This window comes from Delphinapterus leucas, chromosome 3, assembly GCF_059928025.1.
Source record: "Delphinapterus leucas isolate spDelLeu-1000000601 "Yukka" chromosome 3, BTC_Dleu_Yukka2, whole genome shotgun sequence".
NCBI lineage: Eukaryota > Metazoa > Chordata > Mammalia > Artiodactyla > Monodontidae > Delphinapterus > Delphinapterus leucas.
Window position 1 is genome coordinate 129,211,915 of NC_143131.1, and position 23,669 is coordinate 129,235,583.

The following is a 23,669-nucleotide window of genomic DNA, read 5'->3' on the forward strand; positions in this document are numbered from 1 at the left end:
AATGCCAGGACACTCTGACCACCCAGGTCTTTGCAACAGCAGACGGTCGGTAACACTTGTCATTCTTCAAGACCAGGCTGCAACGGCATCTCTTCTAGGCCATCTTCACATATGACCCAGCTGGAAAAGATCTCTTGTCGGAACCTGTAAGGGACTCTACCAGGTATTCCTATGGTTTTGTAACTTTTTACCTTGTAATGTAATCATTTGTGTATATTTTCATCTTCTTTCTGAGAATTTAAGCTCCGTTGTCCCCTCAGCACATAGATAGCAGAGTGTTTGATCTGTGGTAGGTATTCAGGCAATGTGTATTTAGATTGTGAACAAGTAAATAAATGCCTTAATTTTTTTTTTTTTGCAGGGGTGGCAGGTGGGAGGGTGGTATATCTGAAGGGACCAGAATTGTTTCCACAGTACCTGGAGGACTGTTAGGTTGAAGAAGGGTTGAATTGGTTCTGTGCCATCCCAAAGGGCAGAAATAAGCACAGTGGGTAGACATTTCAGGGGAACATAGGATGTCCCTATGTTCAGCTCAATATAGTATTTCCTATAGCCAAACTCTTGCAAGGTTATGGGTCTGTCTTTTAAGGTAGTTAATGTTTGTGTCGTTAAAAGTATGAAAGCAGGTATTGGATGATGACAAGGATAGTGCAGAGGACATTCCAGCATCTTAGGAGGGACTGGGCTTCTAGGCTCCCTTCCTACTCACACAGTAGTATTCAAGAGATCTTCAACGTGGTTTGCTGTGGAATGCTCTTGGGAGAAAAACTTATACTCAGAAGGTAACTCCGGGCTGCCCTGGTGGTGCAGTGGTTGGGAGTCCGCCTGCTGATGCAGGGGACACGGGTTCGTGCCCCGGTTCGGGAGGATCCCACATGCCGCGGAGCGGCTGGGCCCGTGAGCCATGGCCGCTGGGCCTGCGCGTCCGGAGCCTGTGCTCCACAACGGGAGAGGCCGCAACAGTGAGAGGCCCGCGTACCGCAAAAAAAAAAAAAAGGTAAGGTAACTCCTCACTCATTTTATATACATGTAGATGGTGGTCACAATGACTAGGAATGTGGGCTTCGGGGTTTAAGTTCTGGCTTTGCTACTTGCTAACATGTGACCCTGGCAAAGGTACTTAACAGCTCTGAATCTCAGTTTCCTGATCTGTAAAATGGTGATGGTAACGATACCCACCTCATTGGGATATTGTGTAGTCATGCATAAAAAAACAGCCTGGCATGGAGAAAGTGCCCAATTATTATTATCGTTATTATTACCACCACTCTCCCTGTCCCGCCATGATCCCTAGCCTGTGAGTGTGTCCTGAACTTCCTGGGGGCTGTGTCCATCCTTCCTCCTGGTAGCATCTCAGGCTTCAGGCAGAAGAGGTCCAGGCAGGGCCCCCAGAAGTCCCAGAGATTGTGCCTCTGAGCAGTCAGTTGACAGCTGACTGTGAGACTGGGGATCTGCGTCTTTGAGGCCTCCAGCCACTTTCCAAAGCCAACAATGCAAGATAAAAACACAGTATCATTTCTCTACTCTCTCCTGGGATCCTGGTTGCCATCGCTAATTAAAGGCAGTTTTTCCCTGAATTTCAGAAGTAAAGGGGTCCTTTTTAAAAAATTTATTAATTAATTTTATATTTATTTTTGGCTGTGTTGGGTCTTCGTTTCTGTGTGAGGGCTTTCTCTAGTTGTGGCAAGCGGGGGCAACTCTTCGTTGCGGTGCGCGGGTCCTCTCACTATCGCGGCCTCTCTTGTTGCGGAGCACAGGCTCCAGACGTACAGGCTCAGTAGTTGTGGCTCACGGGCCCAGTCGCTGCGCGGCATGTGGGATCTTCCCAGACCAGGGCTCGAACCCATGTCCCCTGCATTGGCAGGCAGATTCTCAACCACTGTGCCACCAGGGAAGCCCCAAGGGGTCCTTTTTTGTTTTAAAAGCTTTGCATCTAACATTGGGTTCCCAAAAGGCTGATGACAGTTTCTTCAGTTTCCCTCCAAATCCCTGACCTGAATTTCCAGTGCCTGGGTTATTAGTGCATCAACAAAACATGTACTCTGGGATTAGAAAATCCATACTTGTCCTTTGGTCATTTAGAAAGTGGCAAGAGGAGATCTCAAGTCCCCAGCTCATCCTTTGGTTGAGAGCAAAGTTGCTCCCAGAGTAATTTTCTGTCCTGAGTGGTTTGAGATTTAATAAGGGTGGAAAAAAATTGGCTTAAAGACTCTCTTATATAATTCTTCTTTTATATAAGCTCCTTGATAAGAAATTGTTACATATGGTAGGTGCTTAATAAATGTTTTATCTACATAATATCATCTCATTTTAAAGAAGAGGAATGAGGTAGTGTTTTCACTTCTGCTTTAAACATAAAGAAACACAGAGGCACAGTAACTCATCCCACCTAGTTAGTAAGGGATAGAGTTGAGACTACAAATCTGGCCCCCCAAACTTGTATCATTTATGGTGAATCATGCTGTCTTCTGTTAGGAGGGCTATAGGGGACGACTTATTATTTATATAATAAATTTAGCAAATTAACAAAACAGTTGTAGAAACCTCAGACACGATAACATATACATACAATGAGCTGACATATACATGTTCATGTTTACCACTCAGGCCACCCCTGAGACGTCGATGTTCATATCCTTGATTTATATGTAGGAAAAAATAGACTCCAGGAAGTGAAGGAGTTTTCTCAAGCTAGCAAAATAGCCCAGAGAAGCAAAGCAGGATGCAAAAACTGCTTCCTAAACCATTGGGTGGTGCATTTTCCATCACATCACAGTTGTAGCCCTCCAACAAATAACTTTTTAAAAATCACCCTCAGAATATACCTTCTTTAACTGTTTCAGAGCACTTTAAGGGATCTTTGTGGAGTCTCTCCATGATCCACCAAGTTTGGCAGAACAGGCTTTCAATACCCTGTTTTAGTAATGACAGGTTTGCCTCATGTCAGACAAGGGCACTGATGGGCAGGTGAGAACCAGCTCTTCTCACTTACGCAAAGCTCAGCTCTGGTTCTCCTCTGCTTCATATTTTGTTTTGCTCAACTTCCCAATCCCTTGAGTCATTAAATTTCTTTTGACCCCTCAGAGTCTCCAGTCTGGTGCTTCCTTGGGCCTCCCCTTCCCAGTCATTCATTCAGTCCACACATTCTACGCCAGGTAGCTGCTGAGAGAAGAGTTTACCTGAAAACCAGTTATTCTGCTCTACCCCTCACTTCCCCACTCCTTATCTCTCTCCCAAACCTATTTACTGGAACCTATCCTACCCCTCAGGGACCTCAGAGCTCATAAACACATGGGTTTTATAGATACACATTTAAGTTTATGATAACCTAAAGTGTTATCCCTGTGTAACAGAGGTCACTGTGAGGATGGGGAAAAGTCAGCAACAAGTTCTTAGAGACAAGGAGAGAGCTTGAGATTGAGGTTATGAGATCAGTCTTTGGAGTCAGATAATGTGTGTTTGAGTGTCTGTGTGGCCTCTTGTTAGCTGTGTGACTGTAGGCAAGTTATTTAAGTCTTTCCAGCCTTGTTTCCTAATCTAGTAAATGTGTCCAATTTATAGGGTTATTGTGAAGATCCCAGGAGGTAATTAATATAAACTGTTTAGCACAGGCATGCATTCTTTTGTTACTGTAGTAAGTGCTAAATAAATGGCAGCACCATTAATTGGGTAGATAAGACTTATGTAGCTTAATTCAGATACAAAGCAGGGACTCTCTTTCAACAACCATAGAATCTCCAGTGCCTTCTTCAGGATCTGGCTTAAAGTTGAGGTTCTAGGTCTGTATCTGTGGGTATCATCTTAAAGGATTTTCTTGCTCCAGGCATGTGCTAAGAGTTTAGTGTGTATTATGTCATTTAATCCTCCCAGTACCCCTGAGGAGGGTATTCTGGCTCTCTTACAGTTGTTACAGATGATGAAGTGAGGTTTGGAGAGTTTAAGTGAGTCATTCATGGTCACGTGGGCTACTCTAAAGACTATGAACCAACAGAGTCAAGGTTTGAAGCCAGTTATATCTGCCTCCCAAGCCTGTGTTCACTCTCTAATTTGAGGAGTGATTTATTCAGTCAAGCAACATTTCCACTGGGAGAGCTACTGGATCTAGTGCTGGGAATGCAGTGGCAAAGATGGCACAGTTGTTGCCCATAAGGAGTTCATCATCTGGGAAGTGGACTCCTATAACACGGGGAGGGAGGATGAGGACCGTGAAGTGGGCAGCGTGGGAGCTGTGAGCACGCTCCAGAGGGACTTGTCGTCTCCTGGAGGAGGTGGAATTCAGACTTTGGAGATGGGTAAATGGTAGATCAATGAGAGGAGGGCATTCTAGAGAGCAAGCTTAGCTGGGGCCAGCGGTGGGGGCAGAACTCCCTTAGGAGATGGCCTGTGGGTCTCAGCAGAGGGTTTGGAGGAGAGCAGTGGGGAATAAAGCTGAAGAAAGAGCAGCTTAAGGAGGGCAGGGCGAAGGTAAGCTAGGCAAAGTGGAGTTAGAAATTAACACAGACTTGGGAATGTGGGAGCTTGCATACACAGAAAGTGTTCGCTAGAACGTGGGAAGGCAACGATGAATTTGAACCAGTTTTGATTTTTTTTGAGACGACCTTCCTTGCCAGAGGGGAGGCTCTGAACATCAGGTAGGTGAGCAGGGTCAGGAGAGATCATTTTAGGGAGTGGGAGTTCGGGGTCGTCTCACATCAGACACTGGGTCTCAGCTGTCTTGCCCCACTTCTCTCCCAGGAGATTGTGAGCATGGAATGAGATATGGTAAGCCCTCCACAAGCCTCAAAGCCCTGTGTGCACTGTGGGGTGACTATGTCTAAGGGGGCACAGGATGGGCCGTGTATCTCTGACGATTCTGCCGAGGGCCAGTCCTGCTGCCTCCATAGGAACTCCTGGGAGAGGCCCTGCTGGGCATTTTCTGCAGCTGCATTGCAGCCACATTGCCTTACACTGTTATTCCACTGGCCAATTATGAGGTTATCGAGTTATCGAACACTCCGGGAGCCCTGCAGGTGGGAGGCAGCTCCTGCAAACTGCATTTGCTTCTCTGTGATTACATTGTAGTCTATAAAGGAGAACAGTTCCCATATTTACGTATGGGTTTCCAAATGAAAGTGAGAGCAAGCAATTGAGCATTTGATGCTCTCTTCTTTCTTTCTCTTTAAAAGTTACCATCAATGCTGCTCCATTCTCGTGCCGGTTCTGTGCGGTGTAATACATTTGGTGGCCCTGGAGAACTGGCCCTGAATCCATATTCTGTGTGTGGGTTCAGAGCAGGGTAGTGGGGTCCAGCTTTGAGAGCACCTAATTTGGAGCCAGACAGAGTTCCTCACTACAGTCACCCAAATGAGACCACCTCAACTAATTCCCCGGTCAGAGCTCCTCCTTCAGTTTGGCTGGAATTTGAGCAACTCAGTATGGTCAATACCAGTCTCTCATGGTAACTGGCAAGAATGTATGTCATTGGTTAAACAAATAGAAGGACAATCACTGAGACTTAAATCATGCAGGACTTAAATCACTGAGCTATTTTGAAGCCAGGAATGCACGAGGGTAAATGACAAATGGGTCTTCAGTGGTACAAAAGTCCAGAGCCACCGGTCCTAATTTTTGTCTCTGTCCCCATGGGCCTTCTCTAGAGACCCTGGTCCACATCTCTTTATCTCCTTCTCAGAGAAGAACCTAAAAATATAGCCTTGAGCATCTACTGACTTGGGGAACATTGAGAAAACAACAAGGCTTGTATCCACAGCCCTCAGCGTGCTATTCCAGGCCATTCGCAACTTAGAAGCCACACCTCTTTTTTGTCCCATCTCCATTCACTCCTTTTCTCAGTCAGTCTGGAATACTCTTCCTGAATTTTATGTCTAATGAAATGCTAGACATTATTCAAAGTCCTGCTGAAAAAGGCCACATCCTCTCTACAGTTTTTCCTGCCCTCCATCTGGTTGGTTCTCTCTTGTTTGTACAAACCTAGGGGGCACTTGGCTTGTGTGACAGCAGTTTCCAGAATGTGGACCTCGTGGGCCTGGTGTCTGGGAAGTCGTGGACAAAGATGTAGAAGTGAGGTACATGGTGAGGAAGTTGTTTCCTCTTCAGTATTTCTGACTATACCAAGAAGAAGGTCTCCTGTTGGTGCCGCTATGACTTTTAACACCTTTTTGCCACTTGCCAGTTTCTTTTTTTCAAATAAGGGCAGAGGACAGAGCAGGCCTCAGTCCCAGAATGATTGTAGACAGCTAGAATTTAATAGCACTCATTTAATTTTATGGTTTTTGATTAGGTTCATCTTATAGTTTTGGCCAGTAATACGGATTTTCTGTTTATAAAAGTGTTATAACATTAAAAAAGAAACTCATGGAAGTAAGAAAAACGAGTTGATGGAGAAGAAAGGATTAAATAATAAAAGTTTCCTGCGGATGAGGCAAGTATTGTGGAAGTTGTACCACAGTGAGTGAAATTTAACTGAAACTAATTCTGTAGGAGTAGAATTGGTTATGCCTCCTCTTCTCTCAAGTCTGGGAGGGTAAGGGGTTATGCCTCATTCATCACGATGATATTCTAGGACAGGAATTGGCAAGCTACCATCCCTAGGCCAAATCTGGTCCACTGCCTGCTTTTGTGTGGCCCACCAGCTAGGAATGGTTCTTACATTTTTTCAAAGGTTGGAAAAAAAAATCAAAAGAATAATATTTCATGACACATGAAAATTATGTGAAATTCATATTTCAGTTCTGTTGTAAACACAGCCACTCCTGTTTGTTTATGTAGGTCTACGGCTGCTTTCATGCCGCAAGGGCAGAATTGAGCAGCTGTGACAAAGATGGCACAGCCCACATGCCTAAACTGTTTACTGTCTGGCCCTTTGCAGAAAAAATTTGCAGACCCTTGTTCTAGAGGGTCACTGGGCTTGGAGTCAGGAGGCCTGGCATGGACCCCTGGAACTTCTACTTACTTACCCGATGACCTTGGGCAAATCAAGCCCATTCTCCCACCTGCAGTTTTTCCATTTATAAATGGAGATATTGATAGTACCTACCTCCTAGGGCCATTGTGATGATTGGATGCATGTGAATCTACTTTATAAACATGAAAGCATTATAAAAACAAGGTATTTTGATTTCCCTCAATAGTTCTAACTTTTGTGAAAGACTGTATACTCATAAATACCTGCTTCAGTTCCTCATACTTTCTAATGGAATCTGGAGGTCTTCTATCTTTAAGCTAAGGAGAGATTATTTTCTCTCTTGTTTGCTGCTTCTAACATTTATTATCTCACTATATTCCACTATTTCAGGTTTTTTATTTTTCTCTCACTGGTAATTAAGAAGCACTTCCTCCCCCCTTTTTCTTTTGAACTTCCTCATCTTGACCACGGTAATCAAATCTGTCCCAAACTCAGGATTCTTCCTCCAGACCAAGTTGTGCTTAAGGAAAATACTATCAGATCTGAAGCAAGGAAGTATTTCTTCTTGGTATCGTCCTAGATCTGCTGTGTTGTCTAAGAACATCCTTAACTTCTCTTTGCCTTTTCGTATAGAATTTGCTCAGGCAGCAATATTCGCATGAAATTGTGTGCGTGTATGTGTGTGTGTGTGTGTGTGTAAGAGATAGTATTTGGATGAAAGATGCTGAAAGAAATTATTTGGCATTTATTAAGCATTTACTATGTGCTAGGCACTGTGCTAAAGGATTTTGCATTCATTGTCTCATTTAATCCTCTCAATAACATTAAGAGGAAGATAACATTATTATCCCTACTTAAGAGACTGGGAAACTGGAACTGAGGTTGAAGTGACTTGCCCATAATCTCCTAGCAGGAAAGGGATGGTGCTGGGACTTGTGTTCGTGTCGGATTACACTAGAGCTGGTAGGCTTAACAGTAACAATACACAGTTGACCCTTGAACATGGGGGTTAGGGGAGCTGACCCTCTACACTGTTGAAAATCTGTGTATAAATTATATACAGCTGTTCATCTACCCGTTTCCTCTGTATCCACAGTTCCATATTGGTGGATTCAACCAATCCTGGATTGTGTAGTACTGTAATATTTACTATTGAAAAAAATCTGCAAATAAGTGGACCCATGCAGTTCAAACCCGTGTTATTCAAGGGTCAACTGTACAGCTACCCTTGCCCCTTATTGGTCCTCTGAGTGTCATGCGGTTCCACCATCCCAGTCTTTGTGACCCTGCATTGCAGTTGCCTGTGTAGTTAGTCAGTCTCCCCAACTAGCCTAGAAGCCTGAGGAAGGCAGGGACCTTGCCTTTCCTGTTCTTTGCTGTATTGGGCGCAGGACTGATAGGGAGTGGGTATCTGCAAATGTTTATCAAATGGATGAATAAATAAATGAGTATAATGAGCATTTATATAGCTCAAAGCATTCACCTAGAGTCTAAGGGAAAGGAAGATGATACAGTCGTATTTCATGCAAAGTCCTCTGCTGCTAAGGAAGCCTTGGGAAAACAAAGGAAAAAGGAAGTGGAAGCGCCCCAGTTTTCATTTCAGCTGGAAAAACAAGGCAACAAAATATATTGTTTACTTTGAGAAAGGAGGAAAAAAGTTGCACTCTATGTGTTTCTTTCCCATTAATCCAGTATTTCTTCAATTTTAGTGTTTTGTATTCTAGCTTTATGCTTGTTGCCATATCTGGGAACCAACTACATTATTTACTTAATATTTTTTAAAAAATCAGTCCCCTTTAAAAAAATACATATATTTATTTTAAAAGGATCTTTATAACACTACAGTAAATGGGAAGCCATTACCACTTGCTTCAAAAAGTAGGTGATGTGAAAGTAAATATAACAAAAACAGAAAAAGTAGCTACATTCTTACAGATATTGTTGCCTAAGGGACCTCGGCCAGGGCCTGTTTTTCTGTTGAAAAGGATAATTAAGAAGTGGTAGAAGAGTGTTAAAGACACACTAGTACCAAACAGAGGCTTTCTTCTTCGTAATGAGAAGGTTTTAAGGAGAGTTGGAGAGGAAATATCTTCCTCACGAAGTGACTCAATGTGATTTAATGTTGTGTCTGAGCCTTACCTAAAATCATCTCCTGTATGGCAGGAAGCGAGTGTTGCACTGATTGGAAAATGCTGAATCAGTGGAAGTAGGCCTTCTCTCTCCTCCGGTATGATATCTTAGACAATCCTGCTAAAGGCTATCTTCCTTCTGAAAAGAAACAGAATGGTTTATTTCTTCCTGTCTCCACTTACAGCTCTGTTCCCAAGAGAGGGGAGGGGACAGGGGACAAGCTGCCAATGGTTGGGACCCTTCCATCCAGGGTCACTTATGCTCCAAGTCTTCAGGGCTCACCCCAGGCCATGCTGGTTGGCCTGGAGGTGGGTGGCAATCCCAGGAAAGCAAGGGGATCTGGGAACCTCTGCAAACAAAGCAGATCTACTTCAAGTCACCTCTTCAGCCAGAACATTTTATTCTAGTGAAATCTCTCTCCTGCCCCAATTCACTCATTGCAAAAACCAACATAATTTATCTTCTGGAGGGAAGGGTGCAGAATTCAGCCTGCTTGTTTTTTTTTTTTTTTTTTTTTGGCTCAAGTAACAGCTCAGCCTAAAGTCACTTGAAGAAAAAGAGGGGAAAAAAAAGCTTACAGCAGGTTGCCAAGTTGCAAGTTTGGAAATAAAAATCAACATGGGCATTATCTCGAAGGTTGGGGAGAAGATCGCCTCAGTGCTCTTGAGAGACAGGAAAGGAGGTTCCATATCAATGTTTTGTTTGTCCTATTTCTGTTGGAATCAGACTTGAAAAAATGTCATGAGTCTTAGGATCAGGGGATCTTGGAATTCTGTGTGCTCCCTTAGAGGGAGGGAGGGAACTAATACTTGCTGAGGACCAGTGTGCCTGCAGGGTGCAGGTCACACCCCCCCCACCCCAATTTTCACCCCCACTGATAACCCAAAGAGAAGAGGAAGGGCAAGCCACAGTTTACAGATCAGGAACACTCCCCCCAAGGTCATACAGCCTCTAAGTAGCAGAGCCGGTACTGAACTGCATTGTCCTGCTTCTAAAATCTGTGCTATTTGAACCGCTGCCCTCCAAGAATCATGGGAAAAGAACCCAAGATTTGGAAGGGCCTTCAAGGCCTCTACTTAATTCTACCCACAAAGGATCTGCTACAGCAGCAGTCCCGAACCTTTTTGGCACTAGGGACCGGTTTTGTGGAAGACAGTTTTTCCATGGACCGGGGGGGCTGGGGGGATGGTTTCGGGATGATTCGAGAGCATTACATTTATTGCGCACTTTATTTCTTTTATTATTACATTGTAATATATAATGAAATACTTATGCAACTCACCAAAATGCCGACAGGAGGCGGAGCTCAAGCGGTAATGTGAGCGATGGGGAGCAGCTGTAAATAGAGATGAAACTTTGCTCACCCACCTGTTGCTCACCTCCTGCTGTGCGGCCCAGTTGCTAACAGGCCATGGACTGGTACTGGTCTGTGGCCCGGGGGTTGGGGACCCTTGTGCTGCAGGGCCCCCAACAGATTCAGCCTCCCTTTGACTCCTTGTCCTGTGGAGCCAACCCATTCCATTGACAAAGGACATTAATTGTTAGTGGGCTTTCACTGATGTAAGTATTGCCTTCCTTCTCTGCTTTCCTCAATGCCTTCCTTATTCCCCCTGGACATCTCAACACAGACTCTTGGAGTGGGGTTACCATCCCTAGCTTCCACAGCAAAGGGACCCCAGGAGATTGGGCATTTTGAAATCTTGTTTTGTATTTATTTAGGCTGTGCAGGGGCTAAAAGTCTGTGTTAGGTTAGCCCAAGGGTGCTCACTTGCTGGGACCGGCAAACAGCTCAACCAAGACTCCAAGAAACCACAGGCCTCTAATTAAGGCACTGTGCAGATGGTGGCACCCAACCTTCTTGCACATAGTGTGTTTGTCTGCAGAGGCTGGAGACATGCCGGGGCAGAAGCCAGATGGTTGGGATTTCCCAGCTGCCTGTCCAGTGAGTGATGGTCCCCTGTCTGGGCCTGTTGGGTGCTGCAGGGGACGTGTCTGTCTGGTCAAGAGAGAATAAAGGGAGAAGCCCTGGGTTTCGTTCTTTGTGCTAATTTACTCTCTTGTCTTGGTCCAGCCCCTCCTCTCTCTGAGCCTTAGTTTCATTTCCTCTAAGAAGGTGATGACACTACTGACTTTTGTAGATCGTATAGTCCCTGAAAAAGAGAAACACACACGCACTGAGTCTCCATCCTTCACTGGATATATAGAGTGTACAGCCTTGGGCTAAGCACAGCAGCCTCACGACCTCTACCTGAGGGAACAGAATTGTCAGCATTTGCTCCCTGGGACCTGTCACCACCTCTTCCCTGGATCCTGAATATTGTCTGTGGCCACACCTTGGTCTCCTCCCTGATCCCTGGTAATGTCTCATAACTATGGATCTTTGGTACAAGCTGTGCCACCTCTGGGAGACATTCCGGTGTTGGTTGCAAGACTTAATTACAAGCCTGGTGCTGGGGGTGTGGGTGGGGGTCCGTGAGACCTGGATCCCCAGAATGATCATGCACCGAGTGTGCTCCTTTGGCAAGTTTCCTAACTGAATCAACAAGACTTCCTGGAGGAGGAAAGCTTTAACTGGTCCTTAGAGCCTGGCTAGGGGTGGGGAAATTCTAGGCAAAGGGAAGAATGCAGGCAAGTGCTAAAAACAGATGTTGGAGAGAGTAAGGTAACTTAGGGGGAAATCTACTTCTGAAATGCTAAGTTGTTGAATGTATCTTTTTTTTCTGGAGCCCACGTGTATGTGTGGCGGGTGCTTTTTTGTTTTTCTCAGTCAGGGCCAGGCTCTCCCTGAGCGCATTTTGGGGGAAAGGTGGAAAAGGAAGAGAGCAAGGTCTTCTCATTGAGACAGGCCTGGGATTGAATCCTAGCTTTGATCCACACAGAGGGACTTTGGGCTAAATTATTCAACCCCTTGAGTTTCATTTTTCTCACTTGTAGGCATATTGAGAAATGATTTAAAGGAAGAGATATCTTTTTCTCTCCCTCCATCCCCCTGCCTCTCTCCCTCCTGCCCCCTGCCCCTCCTTCACCTCACCTCTCTCTGCTCGCTCTTTGGGAGAAGGAATCTCTTGCCTGGCTCCAGTACTGCTTCCCATGAGTGCATCTTGCTGCCAACTCTGGTAGGGTGCCAAGGAGATGGTGCCATGGGAGAAAATTGTAGATACTGTTGAAAGAATGTGAAAGAGAATTCCATAGAATTGGAAAGGTCCTAAGTAGCTCTTTTTTTTTTGTTTGTTTGCAGTACGCGGGCCTCTCACTGTTGTGGCCTTTCCCGTTGTGGAGCAACAGGCTCCTGACGCTCAGGCCCAGCAGCCACGGCTCACGGGCACAGCCGCTCCGTGGCACGTGGGATCCTCCCGGACCGGGGCACGAACCTGCATCCCCTGCATCGGCAGGCGGTCTCCCAACCACTGCGCCACCAGGGAAGCCCCTAAGTAGCTCTTTAATGTGGGTTACAAACAAGTAGACTTGTGAGAGTTTTGTTTTGCTGTGTTTTTTGTTATACCCTTCCAGGGTTTTAGTCAGGTGACATGACCTGCGGCTAAGCAGTTTAGCACCATTGCCATCTGCCCAGTCATTTTAGATATTTATATATACATGTAAACTGCCTCCCCACAATCACTTAAATTTGTGCACCCTGATCTAGCTCACCGTTTTCTCCTTAGAGACGAGGAAGCTGAGGTCAAGAGGGCAGAAGTGACTTGCCCAAGGGCACACAGTGGCTGGGCTAGACCACTTGGGTCTCAAAACTGAGCTCTGCTTTTGGCACAGAGAATGGTGTCTAAAGCAGAAGGACAGGGTTGGGACAGGAGGAAACACTTTGCAGGAAAAAGGGAATTTGTCTCCTGGGTGAGGTCGAGCTTTCTTAGATTGTTTTGTTTAGTCCAGAACGAGGGATTCCTCCTTGGATTCTGCTCCCAGCATCCTGTGTATTGGATGTTTCTCACCGTCCTTTTAGGTCTGGTGAAAAAGAAAAAAAAAAAAAGATCACAGCCCTGAATCTCCCTGAGAACCTGCGGCTTCGGCTCCCCTGCTTCCTTTCAGGGCCCCTCCTGTAGGCAGGTTTTTACACATGATGAATTGCTGTGGTCAGCGCGGCAGCACGCTGTGCCCAGGGGAACCCATGCTCAGCTCCGTGGCCAGTCTGCATCTCTCCAGCCGGACAGCCTGCTGCATGCGTCCCCGCGTAGACACTGTCACCGCTGCTGCATTCCCTCCGTCCCAGTGGAGGCATCGCAAATCACCGGGAGGGAAGTGTCCACCCCCTGCCCTGGCAGAGCGGAGAGAGAAGGTGGGTATTGCAGAGTCGGGAGAAATTGCTTCTGGTCACCGGGGGCTTGAATCACCCCACTGGACTCATTAGGTTTCTCAATGTTTCTTTTACGAATGGACTTGGCTGGAGGCTGTGCTATGGACGCGCCTGGGACCCTGGTCACTCTGTCCCATAGACGCAGCCAACGCTTTGCTATTCACTTAGGTCTTTCAGGAAGCCTTTGTTGAATCTCTAATGCCCTGCTGCATGCAATGGGGGATATGGAATTGAAAGACCAGTCTGAACTTCCATACTTGCATTCTGGTTGAGGTGCATTTTCACAAGTCAGTAAGTCAATAAGCCTGTGGGAGAGACGGCACCAGGGAGCATATTAATACATAGGGTAAATGTTCATTGGCTGCCTACTGTATGCCAGGCATTGGTTTATTATGGTTGAAGTTCACTGGTCAGTGAGCTCGAGGGGTTTGGAAGAAGGAAAAATGTCAGCGGGCTGCCAAGTTTCATCATCCCAATAGCCACTTACATTTATTCAACACCTGCATGAGGTTAAACACATGATGTGGAAACCTTGTTATCACCCTGTGAAGGAGGGACAGTCATCACCCCACTTCACACGTGGACCCCAGAGAGGCTCAGAGAGTCTAAGAACCCTCCCCACCAGGTCACCAGCTGCTAAGTGGTGGGCGGAGCTAAGACCAAGCCCCACGTCTGTTTGACTCCAAGGCCTCAATCCCCAAAGACTTGACTCTTCTGGTTGGAACTGAATTTGAAGAGTAGGCAGAGTCAAGGAGGAAATAGTATCACGGGTTGAGCCTCTCCAGAAGTTTGCACTTTCCTAAATGTGTCAAACTTGCTTCCTATTCCGTAGACAAAAGAAGACTCTAACAATATAACCTTCTAAATGCCCCCTGGGCCTTCTAGGCTGCTCAGTTGTTCAAAGCAAGGACATTAACTTCTCCATTATTAAACTTGTTTCTGAGAGGAACAAGCAAGAAATGGTTCCATCTTCCCAAGCACATTTTCTCCCTCTGCCCTATGGTGGCCCAGCTCCCCGGCCCCCCCACCCAACTCACAACCTGCATGACTTCAGGTGAGTCACCTGAATTTATTGAGACTCAATTTCTTTTTAAATCGGGGTAATAGTAGCTACCTTTGAAGGTGCTGTGAGATTAAATAAGATAATATTAAGTGCACAGTTCCTAGAATAAGAGTTCAATCAAGTTAGCTTTTCTTAATTATTATTCTGTATTTTCTATTTTGCCTTAATTTTGGTCACCGTACTAGATGCTAATCCCCCCCCAAGGTACTTTTTACCTCACAGAATTGAAATATCAGTCTGGAAGTACAGTTTGAGGCAAAAATGAATGGATGTCTAAAGAGATATTTTCATTGTTTATATCGGGCAACGGTGAACAGGAGCTCAGTTAGCCCCTCATGCTTTATTCAATTATATTTTTGCTTGTTTGTTTTTTCACTCTTACCCACCCACTCACCATTTCCTACTAGGACTCATTTACTAGGGACGAGTAATAGTTCCAGGAATTAAAGGTTTTTTGTTTTTTTTTTTTTTCTTGCAGTGGAGCTGTTTAAAAGTACAAAAAATAGTAGAGAATGATATAACAAACTTATCACCCAGTTTTAACAGTTATTGTCATTTTCCTAATCTTGTTTTAGCTATCTCTCCACTTTTTTTTTTTTAAACTGGAGCATTTTAAAGTAAATGCAGAATCATGTCATTTTAGCTGTAACTACTTCCTAACTAGCTTAACTGATAAAGACTTAAAAATTATTGTGTCTAGCAATATTTATCATAACCCTTTAATATCATCTGTCATGTTTAAATTTCCCAGATTGTTTCAAAAACTGCCTTTTAATAGTTGATTTGTTGATAGCAGAATTTAAGCAAGGTTCCCACATTTTGTTTGGTAATTATGTCTTTTAAGTCTATATTTCATTCTCCCCACCTTTTAATACCACTGACCTGTTTGAGAAATTGGGTTCTTTTGTTGATGATCACACATTACGGATTTAGTTGATTACTTCTTCCTGGTGTTATTTTAGTTGTTCTTCTATCCCCAGTATTTCCTGTAAAGTGGTATTAGGTCTAGAATATGATTATATTCAGTGTCAGTATTTTTGGCTAGATGACATTGTAGGCAGGTATGGTGAGTGGGTTCTTCCTTTTCTACCACATCCTGGGCATGTAATGTCAGGCTGTCCTAAGTTTCATGATGTCAGCCTGGTCTCACCATGACAAAGTTCTCCATCAACTTTTTACCTAATGGGTTTAGCATCCACTGATCTTGTCCAGATCATCTTCTCATTAGTGGTTGCAAGATGGTGATTTTCTAATTCTTTCATTCTTTCCAGGTCCTGTTTTCTATGCTTTTCCTACCCTAATCTTTTTTTTTTTTTTAATAGTATCCAGCAAATGTGAACATATATGGGGGCTCCAATAGTTTGGAGTTGGGCTGGCTATGTAAAAATCAGTGGGGATCTTTATAAAAATACAGATCCCAGGGTTCCACTCTTGGGGTTTCAGACTTAGGAGGTCAGGAGAAGAATCCGGAAGTGTTCTTAGTTTTTAAATCAAGTTGCTAAAATGTAGCCAGTCCAGAGAAGTGGAGCTTTAAAATCCATCACTGCTTAACATTGCAAAGGACAAAGTTTGCCACCATGTTTGCATGCCCTTGTTTGATGGGACACCAGATTGGGGACAGCAAGGGTGAGAGAAGCTGAAATGAACTTGCAACGTTCCAGGGTTATTGTGGCTCCCCCATGCTGCCCCTCACTTGGACTTTGTGGCTGTGCTTTCCTTTGCTGCTCCTGGTCTCCCTCCATCGCGTGAACCTCAGAAACTTCAAATTGCATTAATATATGATTCCTTTGTGCCTCTCCCCAGTCTAGGTCTAATTACTCTGAGCTGTTGGGACTTGAGTGTGATGACAGAGGATTTTCTAGGATTATTCTCAACATGTGACATTCAATTACCACTCCCTAGGAGGGCAGGGGTTAGCCAGGCAGGGAGCTGGTAGAGATGGATAGGATTTCCAGATAAGGATGGCAAGAGGCTCAATTTCTGGATGGATTCTAGAGTTGTGCTGCCTAAACTTTAGTGCATACTTGTTAAAAAATACCATTCTGGGATCCCACGCCCGACAGTAGGTTTTAGTAGGTTTGGGGTGGAAACCGGCAGTTAGCATTTCTAATAAGCTCCCAGCTGATTTTGGTGTTTGAGGGTCATGGACCTTAAAGAGTCACTATAATGGGCCTCAAAAGCCTTGGGAGGGCTTCCCTGGTGGCGCAGTGGTTGAGAGTCCGCCTGCCGATGCAGGGGACACGGGACACTGCCCCGGTCCGGGAAGATCCCACATGCCACATGCTGCGGAGCGGCTGGGCCCGTGAGCCATGGCCGCTGAGCCTGCACGTCCGGAGCCTGTGCTCCGCGACGGGAGAGGCCACAACAGTGAGAGGCCCGTGTACTGCAAAAAAAAAAAAAAAAAAAAAAAAAGCCTTGGGAGATGGGAGACTCAAAGGCATCTAGAAAAGCAGACAGTAATATGGAGCAGGTACCGACCAGGAGATTAGGAGACTGAGTTCTAACCCAGCTCTGTCAGTGACCCCTGAGGGATCCTAGGCAAACCCTTCTCCTTCTCAGCCCTTACTTGCCCTTGTGTAAAATAACAGCGTTGATTGGGTCTGTGATCTAATTTTTTAAAGCAGAGACTCTTTTTGCACTCTCAATATTTAAATGGATTAAATGGGGGCTGTTCTGGTAGAAACTGGGATATGGAGTCAGCACACTTGGCATAACCACTTGCTTCTCTCATCAGATTTTGGGACTCCCGCTGCTGACATCCACACACAGCCTGAGGTCTTTGCAGAGCTGGTTTGAAAACCACTGATAGCTAGAGTTTCTTCTCACCCTAACGTTCAGTGATTCTGGGTTTGATCCTTCTGTACATGACCACGGGCTCTCAAATCCCGGCAGCACTCTTCTTATAAACTTAATGAGAGGGTGAGAATGCTGTAAGGCCGCTTATCCCGCCTAGTAGAAATCTAAAGTAAATGCACGTCTGCTGCTGCTGATAGGTGGGGCGAGGCAGGCTTGAGTTCCTACTTTGAACAGCATGTAGGGTACTAGGCATCATGGAGTCAGGCAGACATAGCTCCTTTTTTTCAAGGACTTACCGTTTATTTGGGGAGGTTCTTTTTTTGAAAAATTGAAATATATTAGACATATAAAAGATTTAAGGTGTACAGGACTTTGATTTGATACATTTATATGTTGTAATATGATTGCCATTGTAGCGATAGTTAGGACCTTTATCACATCACATAATGATCTTTTTTTTTTTGCGGTACGCGGGCCTCTCACTGCTGTGGCCTCTCCCGTTGCGGAGCACAGGCTCCGGACGCGCAGGCCCAGCGGCAATGGCTCACGGGCCCAGCCGCTCCACGACATGTGGGATCTTCCCGGACCGGGGCACGAACCCGTGTCCCCTGCATCGGCAGGCGGACTCTCAACCACTGCGCCACCAGGGAAGCCCTGATCACTTGTTTTTAATGGTTGGAATAAATAGGATCTAGTCTTTTAGTAAGTTTGATGATTATCATACAGTATTGCTGCCTATATTCACTCTACTCTGCATTAAATCTCTAGGGCTTTTTCCTTTATGACTCACTGCAAGTTTGTACCCTTAACCAACATCTCCCCAATTCCCCTGCCCTCCAGCTCCTGGTAATCATCATTTTACTCTCTGTTTTTATGAGTTTGGCTTTTTTAGATTACACGTATAGGTGATATCATACAGTATTTGTCTTTCTCTGTCTGACTTATCTCACTTAACATAATGTCTGCAAGGTCCGTCCGTGTTGTTGCAAATGGCAGATGTCTGTCTCTCTTATGGCTGAATAATGTCCCATTATGTTTATGTATGTATATATCTATATATACACGCATACACATACACACCACATCTTCTTTACCTATTTGTCCTTTGACACACACTTAGGTTGTTTCCATAATTTGGCTATTGTAATAATGCTGCAATAGACATGGGGGAGCATAATATCTCTTCAATAATCTGTTGTCATTTCCTTTGGGTATATATCCAGAAGTGGAATTGCTAGATCATAGGATAGATTTATTTTAAATTTTTTGAGGCACCTATGTATCGTTTTCCATAGTGGCTGCACCAATTTACATTCCCACTAACCATGTACAAGAATTCCCCTTTTTTCCACATCCTTGCCCAAACTTATCTTTTGTCTTCTTGATGATAGCCATTGTAACAGGTATGAGGTGATATCTCATTGTGGTTTTCATTTGTATTTCTCTTATAATTAGTGATGTTGAACATCTTTTCATGCACTTTTTGGACGTTTGGATGTCTTCTTTGGAGAAATGTTTATTTAGTTCCTCTGTTTTTAAATTGAATTGGCATATGAAAAACGAACTAATTAACAATATGTGGGAATATGGAGTACAAAATTGGTGCTATAAAGTGAGAGAAGAGAGCTTTGAGGAATACACTGAGAGCTTCAAGAATGATTGGGGTTATTTACCATTGTTCACAAAAAGTATTATACACACACACGTAGTTGCTGATTAGCAAACACACGTGTTAGGTCTGTTATAGAAATCCAATTCAATGAGTTTAAGACGGGATCTGTTGGATCACAAGATGAGGAATTTTAGGATCACTCCAGCTTCAGGCATGACTGGATCCAGGATCTCAATGATTTGGGCTTTTTCTCCATTTTTTGGCTCTGTTTTCCACACTGTCTCGCCTTCATTCTAAGGCAGGATTTCTCTATATAGGAGAAGCAACATAATAAATCTCCCAACGATTCTTGGCTTATTATGATCTTTTCAGCTGGAAATTCCAGAGGAAGAGCAAGGCGCTCTCTCTGGCAACATTCAGATATTAAGTTTTAGAGGCTCAGACTGGGCCAGGGCTCTCTCGGAGCCGTCTACTCTGCGCAGAGGAGCAGAGAACTTTGCCTGGCTAGCCTGAGGCATGTGCCAGTCTCTGGGGTGAGTGACAGTGAGGGAGGCAGGGACAGGAGCACTATGGCTGTCCTGCCACAGCAGTGTAGGCGGGATGGCTGTTCCCCAAAGGAGAAGTAGAATGTGAGTGTGCCAGAGTCAACCGCTGTCCACCAAAAATATGGAAGTAAGAAAGAGCAAAGTCGCTAGTAATCTAACGTAGGAGTTCATGCGCACACATGTGCAGAAAGACATTCATGCTACTTTAAGTAAAAAACAAAAGACCATGGTAGAACACAGTTCATACAATAACATCTTATTTTTAATTTTTAAATGTATATTCTATTTGCAGATGCACAAATATATATGCTTTGAAAGCATAAAAATGAAATCGGCTATTTTCTCAGTACAGGGTTTTTCCACTCGACAATCATGAACGTTATTCGTTGCTGTTAAGTATCATCCTGCACTATCCTTCTCGGGACTGTATTTTGTTATGTGGTCATAGGATGATTCAGCTGATACCTGAGTTCCCTTAGGAGTGCGGAACAGCACTGACTGAGCTGGCATTGGGGTCTGTGGTCCCAGCTGTTCCTGCTAGCTTGTGTTTCAGAGTAGACAGTGTCTGCCTTGCATTTCCTTTTTGGGTCCTTTTTAATGGGACCCAGTCACTCAGGTCCCCAGCAGGCTTGGGGAGTTGAGTGAGACCTTTAAGCAGGAATGTATCGACTGCTTCTGAAATAGGAATTCCAGGGCCCTGGCATTTATATATAGCCTTTATCTCAGCAGCCTTGTGCAGAGCTGGCGTTTTTGGGGGTCAAGGCAGAAAAGATCAGGGACAAGTGAAAGCTGCAGGAATTGGTTGGTGGAAAGTAGGTTCTTCCAAAGCCGAGGTTGGGGTTCAGCCTTGACAATAACCTAGTGAAACTCCAGAGAAGTCGTATGCACACCAAGGATGCAGCTGTCTTGTCCGCCTTGCAGAACTGCTGCAGACGAAAGAGCCGCAGGTGAAATGGGGGAGGGAGGGAAACATGGAGTTGGCTGCAGTAAGTGCTCTGTGCTTTGGGCTCTAAGGAGCCCTGACTGGACTTGCTGGTGGCCTCAGTGATAGTGGGAGACCTGTCAGGTCACTAGTGTGTGTCAGGCCAGTGGAGGACACAGTTTTGCTGAGACCCTCACCTGGCGGCCATGCCAAAGGCCATCCACTTCACTTCCGGGAAAAGGTTGACCCGTTTGCTGACTCACCCACCTTAAGACACAAGGTGAGGAGATTGGGGAGAAAAGAAGCCAAGGTGTTGATTCTCCATCTCAGAGCGGGGCCTTCCAGACCGAAAAAAAAAAAAAAGAAGAAACAGAAAAGAAATGATAGGTGGGCTGAGAGTCCCTTTCTTCCAGAAGAATTGTGCTTAGGTGGGAAAACATGGGGGTTGCCAGTACAGGCCCTGAGGATGTGACTGTGGCTCTACTTCTTGCTGGCTGTATGGCTTTGAGCAAGTTACTTGATTAACTGCCAGTTTCCTCATGTCTAAAATGGGAATAAAAATAACAGCTATCTTACAGGCTCATTGGGAGTATTAAATGAGATCATGATGCACAGGAAAACGCTTAGCATAGTGCCTGATAGATAGTGCTCAATAAATGTTAGCTGATGCTATTAACAGGCATGAAGACTGGCTTTGACCGAAGCCAAGGTATGAGAGGTTACCTTCTAGAACACTATATTTTATATCATGCATGTATAGTCACGCAGAGACAAAAGATTGAGCGTCCCAGTGTGTTGTAGTAGAAAGTGCCCTCACCTAGAACCTGTGAGTCCTGAACGCTAGTCTGGGTTCTGCCCTAAACTCACTTTGAGACTTGGAGTTACTTCGTTCCTTTGGGCCTCAGTTTCCTTATTTGTAAAATGGGCTCTTAGGTGGATGGTCTTTGGACTGTTCCCTGGTACACCCAGGTTTCAAAGAGGTCTGGTGATTGCTCTGTGCCCCCGATTCTATGACAACCAGGACAGTAGTTGGGGTTTGATCAGTTTGGTATGTTGGGGTACTACACAAGATTCCTTTTGAGAATAGGGTCTGCTACTTAAAACCTGCTCTGCTAGTTGCTTTCTAAGGATTCTTGCAACTCTAGCACTTTACAGCATGGTATTAGAAATCCAGGGGGCAATTCTGTGTTCTTGTCACAGCATCATTACGATGACAGCTCACACAGTGTCCTCACTTTAAAGATGAGTAAAGTGAGGGGAAGGGGGGGAGGGTTAAATTAGGAGTTTGGGATTAACATGTACAAACTACTATATATAAAGCAGAGAACCAACAAGGACCTACTGTGCAGCACAGGGAAATCTACTCAATATTTTATAATAACCCATAAGGGAAAAGAATATATATGAATATGAAGGTGAATATATATATTAATATAAATATAGATAAATGAGTCACTTTGCTGTACACCTGAAACTAACACAACATTGTAAATCAATTAGAATTCAATTTTTAAAAAATGACCAAAAAAAAAAAAAAAAAGAGCAAAATGAGACTCAAAGCAAAGGGCTCGAGCAGCAAAGTCCAAAGTCCAGCAGCTGATGCCAAGACTCAACTTGTGTCCTGGGTTCCCTGCCTTCCAGGGCTCCACTGCTTTCACTCCATGCTTGTGCCTTTTGAAACTCTTGGACGCTGCATTTTGTAAAACGGGGCTGCCACAGGCTGGGTGAATTCAGTGTTCCCAATACGCTGCTCATCTTAAAATATCACCATCTTGCTGTGCTCACATCTCAGACACATTTATCATGAAAGAAGGGCAGATAGACATCCAGCCTTCGCTTGACCTTTAAATTACCTCCCTCTCATCGGCGGTGGCTGATCAGCTGCTCTTTTGGAGAACAGGTGGGTCGACATGAGATTGATTGGTCTTCTCTGCAGGGGATGTGACTTGGCCCACTCCAACCCTCTGACCTGCAGAGGACCTCTGAGCTCTGGGAGCCTCAGCCAGAAACAAGAGCATGGATTAGTAAGGCAGGAGGAGGGGTCCTCTGTGCCTGGATCTAGGAGCAGGAGAGAATAGCTTCTGAAGACTCAGAAAGAAGGCCAGTATTTGGGACCTTGGACAAGTCCCTTGGTCTCTCCCTCCCTGGGATCCTAGGATGTTTTTGATAATCAATGAATGTCACTCACCATCTGGCTCTAAAAGGATCAAGTCACTGGCCACTGCACTTGCTGACGTTTAACACACCCTGAAAGGAGTTCAGGGAAGAGATCAGGAATGAGGCACTCTGCGATCTGGGAAAACTGGCAGGACAGGTCTTCAGATAGTTAGATATTTTCAAGAGAAAATTTTATGAACCCGATTTCTTGCATCTTCCCATACTTAGAAAGGCACTAAAATCATCAACTGAGATATCTGTTCATCATGACTAGCAGTAACCTCCTACCAAGGTGTGTGCTTGATTGCACGTACCCCTTCTCCAAAATCACATCTATGCTGACCTCCCTCCTTGCCTCTTTGGAACAGTTTCTCAGGGCTATCTGAGAGACTGTCTCCCTGGCTATAGGCCTCAGTAAGTCCCCAGAGAAAACCGAAACTCACAGTTCTCACATTGTGTGTTTTTATTTCAGTCAACAGAAATTGGGTAAGTAGATAGAAACTCCACAGCCCAGGATGCACCGATGCACCAGTGACTCAGAAGCCATTGTGCTGTGGTAGAAAAAGTATAAGCTTTGGATCGAGCAGACCTGGATTTGAATCTCAGACCTGGTGCTTATAGGAAAGAAAGTGTTGAGGTAGTTGTGAAACCTTGGGCTGGTCACTAAACTCCTTTGTACCTCAGTTTCTTCATCTAGAAAAAGGAAATAATAATGCCAACTTGCAGGATTATCATAAGGGTTAGGATCATCGATTTGCCTGGTGCCTGTCTTATAATAGGTGCTCAAAATAATAGTTTGTGTTATTATTTTTTTAAAATTAATTAAGTTTATTTTTGGCTGTGTTGGGTCTTTGTTGCTGTGCTCGGGCTTTCTCTAGTTGTGGTGAGCAGGGGCTGCTCTTCGTTCTGGTGCACGGGCTTCTCATTGCGGTGGCTTCTCTTGTTGCGGAGCAAGGGCTCTAGGTGCGCGGGCTTCAGTAGTTGTGGCACGCAGGCTCGGTAGTTGTGGCTCGCAGGCTCTAGAGCGCAGGCTCAGTAGTTGTGGTGCATGGGCTTAGTTGCTCCACGGCATGTGGGATCTTCCCAGACCAGGGCTCGAACCCGTGTCCCTTGCAATGGCAGGCGGATTCTTAACCACTGCACCACCAAGGAAGTCCTACTTTGTGTTATTGATAGGAGAATGTTTTATGAAATAAAGACCTAAGGGCTTATGAGAGATGATGATTATTTTATT

General features: G+C 44.8%; 1 pseudogene across 1 annotated transcript in view; it reads left to right on the forward strand.

Annotated features, from left to right (window-relative positions):
* Window positions 1-23,669, forward strand: part of LOC149749698 (myelin expression factor 2 pseudogene) — a 178,643-nt pseudogene that overhangs the window by 101,625 nt on the left and 53,349 nt on the right. The window contains exon 3 of the transcript XR_016392826.1: window positions 1-23,669. This exon is cut by the window's right edge and continues 53,349 nt beyond it. The product of XR_016392826.1 is annotated as a myelin expression factor 2 pseudogene (transcript).